The sequence below is a fragment of the Ursus maritimus genome, unplaced genomic scaffold (assembly GCF_017311325.1).
Source record: "Ursus maritimus isolate PB19 unplaced genomic scaffold, ASM1731132v1 scaffold_24, whole genome shotgun sequence".
Classification (NCBI taxonomy): Eukaryota; Metazoa; Chordata; class Mammalia; order Carnivora; family Ursidae; genus Ursus; species Ursus maritimus.
This window is the reverse complement of record NW_024424897.1, coordinates 18645407-18651406: the sequence shown is the minus strand read 5'-3', so window position 1 is coordinate 18651406 and position 6000 is coordinate 18645407. Positions and strand designations below refer to the sequence as shown.

At 56.3% G+C, this 6000-nt stretch overlaps 1 protein-coding gene across 2 annotated transcripts in view; it reads right to left on the bottom strand.

The window, feature by feature from the left end:
- Positions 1 to 910, bottom strand: part of MPP2 (membrane palmitoylated protein 2) — a 33978-nt gene extending 33068 nt beyond the window's left edge. Inside the window, exon 1 of one of the 2 annotated variants that reach the window (XM_008693525.2) lies at positions 829 to 910. The gene's annotated coding sequence lies outside the window, so the exon portion shown is untranslated. Of the gene's footprint in view, positions 1 to 799 lie in introns of both variants that reach the window. The other variant, XM_008693527.2, reaches the window with a different exon arrangement.
- Positions 911 to 6000: the final 5090 nt, after the last annotated feature.

Genomic DNA, 6000 nt, shown 5'->3' with positions numbered 1-6000 from the left:
GGGGGGGGGTGTCTAGAGATGTGGGAACCTGCACGCACCGACGATCGCATAGCCCCCGCCCCACGAGCCGGGCCCTAACTGGCTGGGCGCTAGGACCTGGGGGAAGGGGGGCGTGTTGCGAGCCATCAAAGAAGGCTCTTTGCAAACGCGCCCGCGGGAGACCAGGGGATGAGGTCACTGAATGGATGCCCACCCCCCGCCCCTGTCCTCACTCTCCCCACCCCCCGCCCCGCCATAGTTGACCTAACTTTCTGACCTCGGCTCGTCTCTCCTGGCACCTATCCCCTCTCCGGTCTCCAGACCCTAACCCTGGCTCCCGCCCCCGACCCGCCCCCCCTACAGCCTGGGAGGCGAAAGAAGCAGCGCGCCCCCCTTCCCAGGACCCCTCCCAGGGAAGGTTGAGGTGTTGGCCTCCCAAGGGGGCCGGTGGGGCCACCGGGACCCACGCAACCTCTGTCTCGCGCCCCCAACCCCCGGAAGGGCTAACAGCGCGGTTCTTACGTAATGCCCGGCTCCAAAGTCCCCCGAATCCGCACAGCCCCCGAAGAGGCCTCGCGGATACCCGATCCTCGCACAGCTCACCAGCTCTGTGCCCGATGTCACTTTGGAGCCCTAACGGCGCGGGCCAGCATCAAGCAGTGGGGTTTGATTTCTCTCTAGGAGCCCCCGAAAAAGGAGGGAGGCGGGCGGTGGAGAGGGAGGGGACCGGCCTGAGGGAAGGTGCCCGGGGACACCCAATCCAGAGAATAGGGCTGTGCCTGGAAGAAGAGGAAACAAGGGCCCTGGGGTGGGCGCTGACCCAGGAGTCGGAGTCGGGGGGGCGCCTACCTGCGCCCCGGGCAGCCCCTAGCTCTGTGCGGCTCCAGCGCAGCCCGGCGCTCCGCGTTTATTGCTTGTCAATCGCTACCCCGGCTCTTAAAGCGGCGAGGCCTCCTCTGCACGAGGGGGCGGAGACGGAGAGGGGAGAGGAAGGGAGGGGGATCTGGATGTCGCGGGAAAAGCCGGAGAAAGTAGTCTTTCTGTGCAACTAGAGGGTAGGCGGGGAGGTAGGGGTTTGGGAGAAACCGCACACCCCAAGACCCCGTGTTCGCTTTCCATTCGGGGAAGCAGGGGCTAGGACCCGTACCCACTAGAGTCCCTCGGCGCCCAGCGAGCCCTTAAAAGGGCGATGGTGAAAGATAACTCCGCTCCCTTTTCTCAGCTTAGAGCCGCGTTTCAGTTCCAAGCGTGCCTCACCTTTCCCCCGCTATCCTGTTTCCCAATTGGGAAAAGGAACGGGAGGGGTTTAGGGTCTCGAGCTCAGAGGCAGCTTCCAAGGACTTGAATGGTGAATAGCTGGATCCCAGACTCTGGAAGAATTTGCAAAGACAGGGGAAACGTCTTGGAGAGGGAGTTCGAGATCTTATTTTAAGTCTGGGTGGGAGAGTTGGTCCATACCCTTGTTTAGGGAATACGGAAAGAAGTAACTGGCTATCCTTCTTCAGAGTCCCATCTCAAGAAGTAAACGAAGCGTTAAACCCAGTTAGGTGTCTGCCTTCGCCAGCCTTTGGCTCCACCCCAGTCCTGCTTGTAAAAGATAGTGTATGGCCTTGGAATACTTGGAGGTTCAGCCAGGAGACCACCCTTCACTCAGACAGCCTAGCAAATGGGGCCAGCCACAGTACTTCTCTGACCTCAGTGTCCTCCACCCCCTCTAATTGCCTTCCAGAATACGCAGAGATCATCCCTCTTTCTTGCTAGCTGGGCTCCTAAGACCAGAAATGGATGCAGTGCCTGGCTAGCTCAGTCGGTGAAGCATATGGCTTTTGATCTTGGGGTTATGAGTTTGAGTCCCACTTTGGGTGTAGAGATTACTTAAAACAACAACAACAACTATTATTATTATTATTATTTAAGCTCCAGGCCCAATATGAAGGCTTGAACTCCAGACCCCGAGACCAAGAGTAGCATGCTCTACAGCCAGGCACCCCAAAAATAAAATCTTTTTTAAAAAAGGAAATGGAAGGAAGGGAGGGAGGGAGGGAAATAGACTGCGTCCTGGAAACTTGCTTGGAAATCTCAGAAATGGGTTTGACTTGGGAATCCACCCAGAAAGTGGGGGACTGGTCCCCAGGACCCCAAGAGACTCAGTTCACCCCTGAGCTCTGGAGGGCATAGATTTGGGTATATAGATATAAGGAAAAGCCATAAAACCAGTCCAAACTGCTGAAAGGCCTGGCGTTTCCGCGCTCTCCCCGCCCCACCCCTTACTGAGGGAGGAGAAGAATGTTAGTTAGCGACCCCAGATGGTGGAGACTGGAATTGCAGGTTTGTTTCCAACCTGAGGCTTGCGGGAGTACAGTTTCCAACCCTCTCCTCAGCCCTCAAACCCGAAGATCCTCCTAATTCAACTCGGAAAAATGTCCCCTTCTCATTATGAAGGCTACCCTCCACTGTCACCTGTCCACCTCTGGGCAGAGAATCACTCAGCTAATTGCATTTGGTTGGGAAGTGGAAGGATCTTGAATCCCTCTGAAATATTAATTACTTCTTCTCAACCAGGTGACTATTATGCCACAGCAACCCGCAGCAAACCTTCAGTTCCATTCAGGATCCCCAAGGCAAGGTGGAATCCCAGATTCTGGCCCACTAGGGAGGTAGAATCCAATTCGTTATTCTTACAAACTGCCTCCCCCACCCACACCCCCAGTAACTGTCAGTCAAGTATCAACTATCTCTCTAAAAGGGCCTTACAGAATGCCAAGCCCCTCGCATCTTTTCAGGACCTTACAGTTGATAGATTATTTGATTCTCCCAACAGCCCAATGAGGTTCCGGTGTGGGAAGAAGAATTTCTTGATGCAGAGTACCATGCTCCTATTCTGTTTCAGACAAGGTGCCAGCTTCAGTAATACTGAGTCGGATACCAGGTCTCGAGCCCTGGTTGGTGGCTGCTGATCTCCTGGAGCTCCCAGTCTAGGGTGGAGGTCGGGGAGGGCGGCCGCGTCAGACACAAAAAGCACTTTCTGGTGGGATAGCTGAATGTCCTAACAGAGGTGCAGTAAGTGGGCCACGAGGAATGAGAGTGCTACTGGTGGGAAATAGAGTAGCTGAGAAGGGAAGCAGGTTGGAGGGGTCCAAAATGCATCCCGGGGCAGTTAGTGGCTGCCCCTATGGGTGGGGGTGGGGTGTAGGAGAGTGGGGGAGGCGTGGGGAAAGCATCCTCTCCCTCTGCGGTCTGTAATTAGCTCAGTCTTCCTCCCTGCCTCCGGAGATCACAAGGGTGCAGTCAGTGTCTCCGCTTTCCCTAAAATCAAGGTTTTCCTCTGGTGAATGTTCGTCGCAGGGCTTTGAGAGTCAGGACACGGAGAGAAATAAAACTCAAAGCGGCTGTTCGGAATTTCTAGCAGATCTGGCTCTGCATGGAGTGATGGTGCACTCGCGACGATGGCCAGCAGGGGCCGCCAACAACTATCCCAAGTCTATCTGCACCCTCATGCTTGCCCAGACCCCTGCAACTCGCCGGTCTTGTTCTGGAAACCTTTTCTCTTGGTTGTTTGTACCTCTCAACAGGGGGAAAAAAAAGTTTGAAATTCTCATTGCGTGCGCGCGCGCACACACACACACACACACACACACACACATTATAATGTATAATGTGTGTGTCTTAGGCCAGTTGCATTACCTGTCTGAGCCTCAATTTTTTCATCAGTACAGTGGGGCTAACCCCCTCCACCTTGGGAGGGGACCCATGGAGAGTGACTGCCACAATGCAAGGCACACAGAACGTGCCCCATAAATGCGGTTCCCCTTTGGGTCTGGGTTGAACGGGCTCTAGCTAGGTGCCATCTGGGCCGTGGTGTTTAGTCTCTGTCTCTGGATATCTGGTGTGCCCATAACTGAGCTCAGGTCCTCCTGGGGCAGGCGGGGGTCCACCCCAGAGCTGCTGGCTCCCCATGTATCTGGCATGGATAGTATGTCCTCTTCCCACTGCCCAAAAACCATTAGTGGCATCTTGCCCAGCCCTAACAGTGCCACCCACTTTTATCCTCTTCTTCCTCCACTGTCCCCACCAAGTGGCCAAGGGCTCTGCTGTGGACCCATATAAGGGGGCCAAGAATAGGTAGACCATCCCCAGAGCGGCGATGAGCTTCCAAAAGGCAATGCAGACCCTAAGAGTGGGAGGGAGTCTTGCTAGCCACCCCCCCAATAACCCAATATCCATTGCTAGAGACCCTCACAACTTGGAGTGCTCCTGTAGACCTGGAGAGGGCAGGGATGAGGGGTCAAAGGGAAGAGAGTGGAGGGAGGCTTTAGATGGTGGGTATTATTCCCTGAAGACTGTGTGAGGCACTCGGGTTGTTGTTTGGAGACAGAAAGGAGAAAGGATGTCCCCACTTGAACTGGTGACCTGGAAGAGGGCTGTGTGTGTGGGAGTGCACGCACGTACGCCCACACGCCCACATGCCTGTGTTGCCTCCCAGGCCCTGTGCCCTGAGAGCACTTGTAGAGTGGGTTGGGGTAGAGATGGAAGGGGCAGGGGCTATGGGGAGCTGTAGGGCAGCTTGCTGGGTGAGTTCAGGCAAGTTGTTTGGCCTGGGCTGGGTAATATCCACTTCCCAGACTCAGAATAGCTGGGAGGGGGTGACCTGTATACAAGTGCTTTGTGAGCCATGACAGGGAAGCGGGGTTACCCAGGGCATGCCCTTGCCAATTCCCCATCCCAGGAACGCAGGGAGGTCCCAGTCCCAGAGCCATTCTCTGCCCTCCCCTGCCACACACAGCAAAAGCTCTTCCCCTCCCCCCAGCCTTGCTTGGCGCCCACTGCTCCGCTCCCAGCCTTGAGGCCAGAATCTTCTCCTGCCCTCTGCATTAGGGTTTAGCCACCCTGGGCCCATACTATGCACCTCTCCTCTCTGAGGTGCCTAAGGGCAGAGTGGGGGACCTCCTACCCATCCCACAGGGGCTCCAAGCCCTCTGGCTTTTCCATCTCCAGCTGCCTGCCCTGTGATGCTGTGGGGAGCAGGTGGGCCCGAGAGGGGAAGAAGTCCGATCATCTCTGCCTTCTGCCATCACCATTGCCCTTCTCCAGGCCAGAGCCATCGGGGGCGGGGCTGCCCTGTCACCTGCATCGCTAGAGCGCCAAGCGGACTGGGAGTGCGTGGGCCAGTGCAGCAGGCCTCAGGGTCTGTGTTGGGGGTGCGGGGAGTGGGGACTTATGGCAGGAACACCCCGGACATGCCCCTCTCCGTCATCCCCTGCCCCTCTCAAAGACCAACAGTGAGGCTGGCGAAAGGAACCGTGCAGGTGGCCACGTTCCCCCAGGAGCTCTGGGCCTTCCTAAGCCGGCGGGCAGACGCCGGGGAGACGTGCACTGCACACGCAGACAGCAAACCTGAAGGACCTGAAGTGTGCGCAGGGACGCGTCTGCCGGTGTGTTTATGTGTGCATGAGTGTGTTTGCCATCATTTGTGTGTCCATGTGGATGTACGTACAGGTGCACGCGTGTCTGCACGAATAGCCTGCATGGGTGTGTGAGCTGTGTGTGTGCCGTGTATGTGTTTGTATGCACACGCGCGTGCGTATATGAGTTAGGGGAGTGCCGGTTTCTGCCATGGTGGGATTCTAAGCACCCTCCCCAGCAGCCGAAACCTGCTTCCCCCACTGTGGTTTGGGGACTGGGGACAGGAGGTGGAGAAGGGGACCTGTCAAGCACCCTGAAAGTCTCCCTGAGCCCCTCACTCCCCTTCTCATCCTGACCGTCTCCTTTCCTGAACCCTCCTCCCCAGCCCACCGGGACTCTGTTTCCTATCCTCTCTTTCTCCCTCTTTTATTTACTAGGATCTTAGGTCTTTTGAGGAGGGCTTGACCAGAGTGACTTAACACCCCCAGTCCCTGAGCCCCCGCCATCAGAAACTCAGTTGCCATAATTCAAGGGTCCAAATGGATTTTCTCCAAAGACCAAGCATGACCTTGAGTCCTGAAGTTCTCTTTGGACCTTCTGTTCTTCCCTGTACTGAAT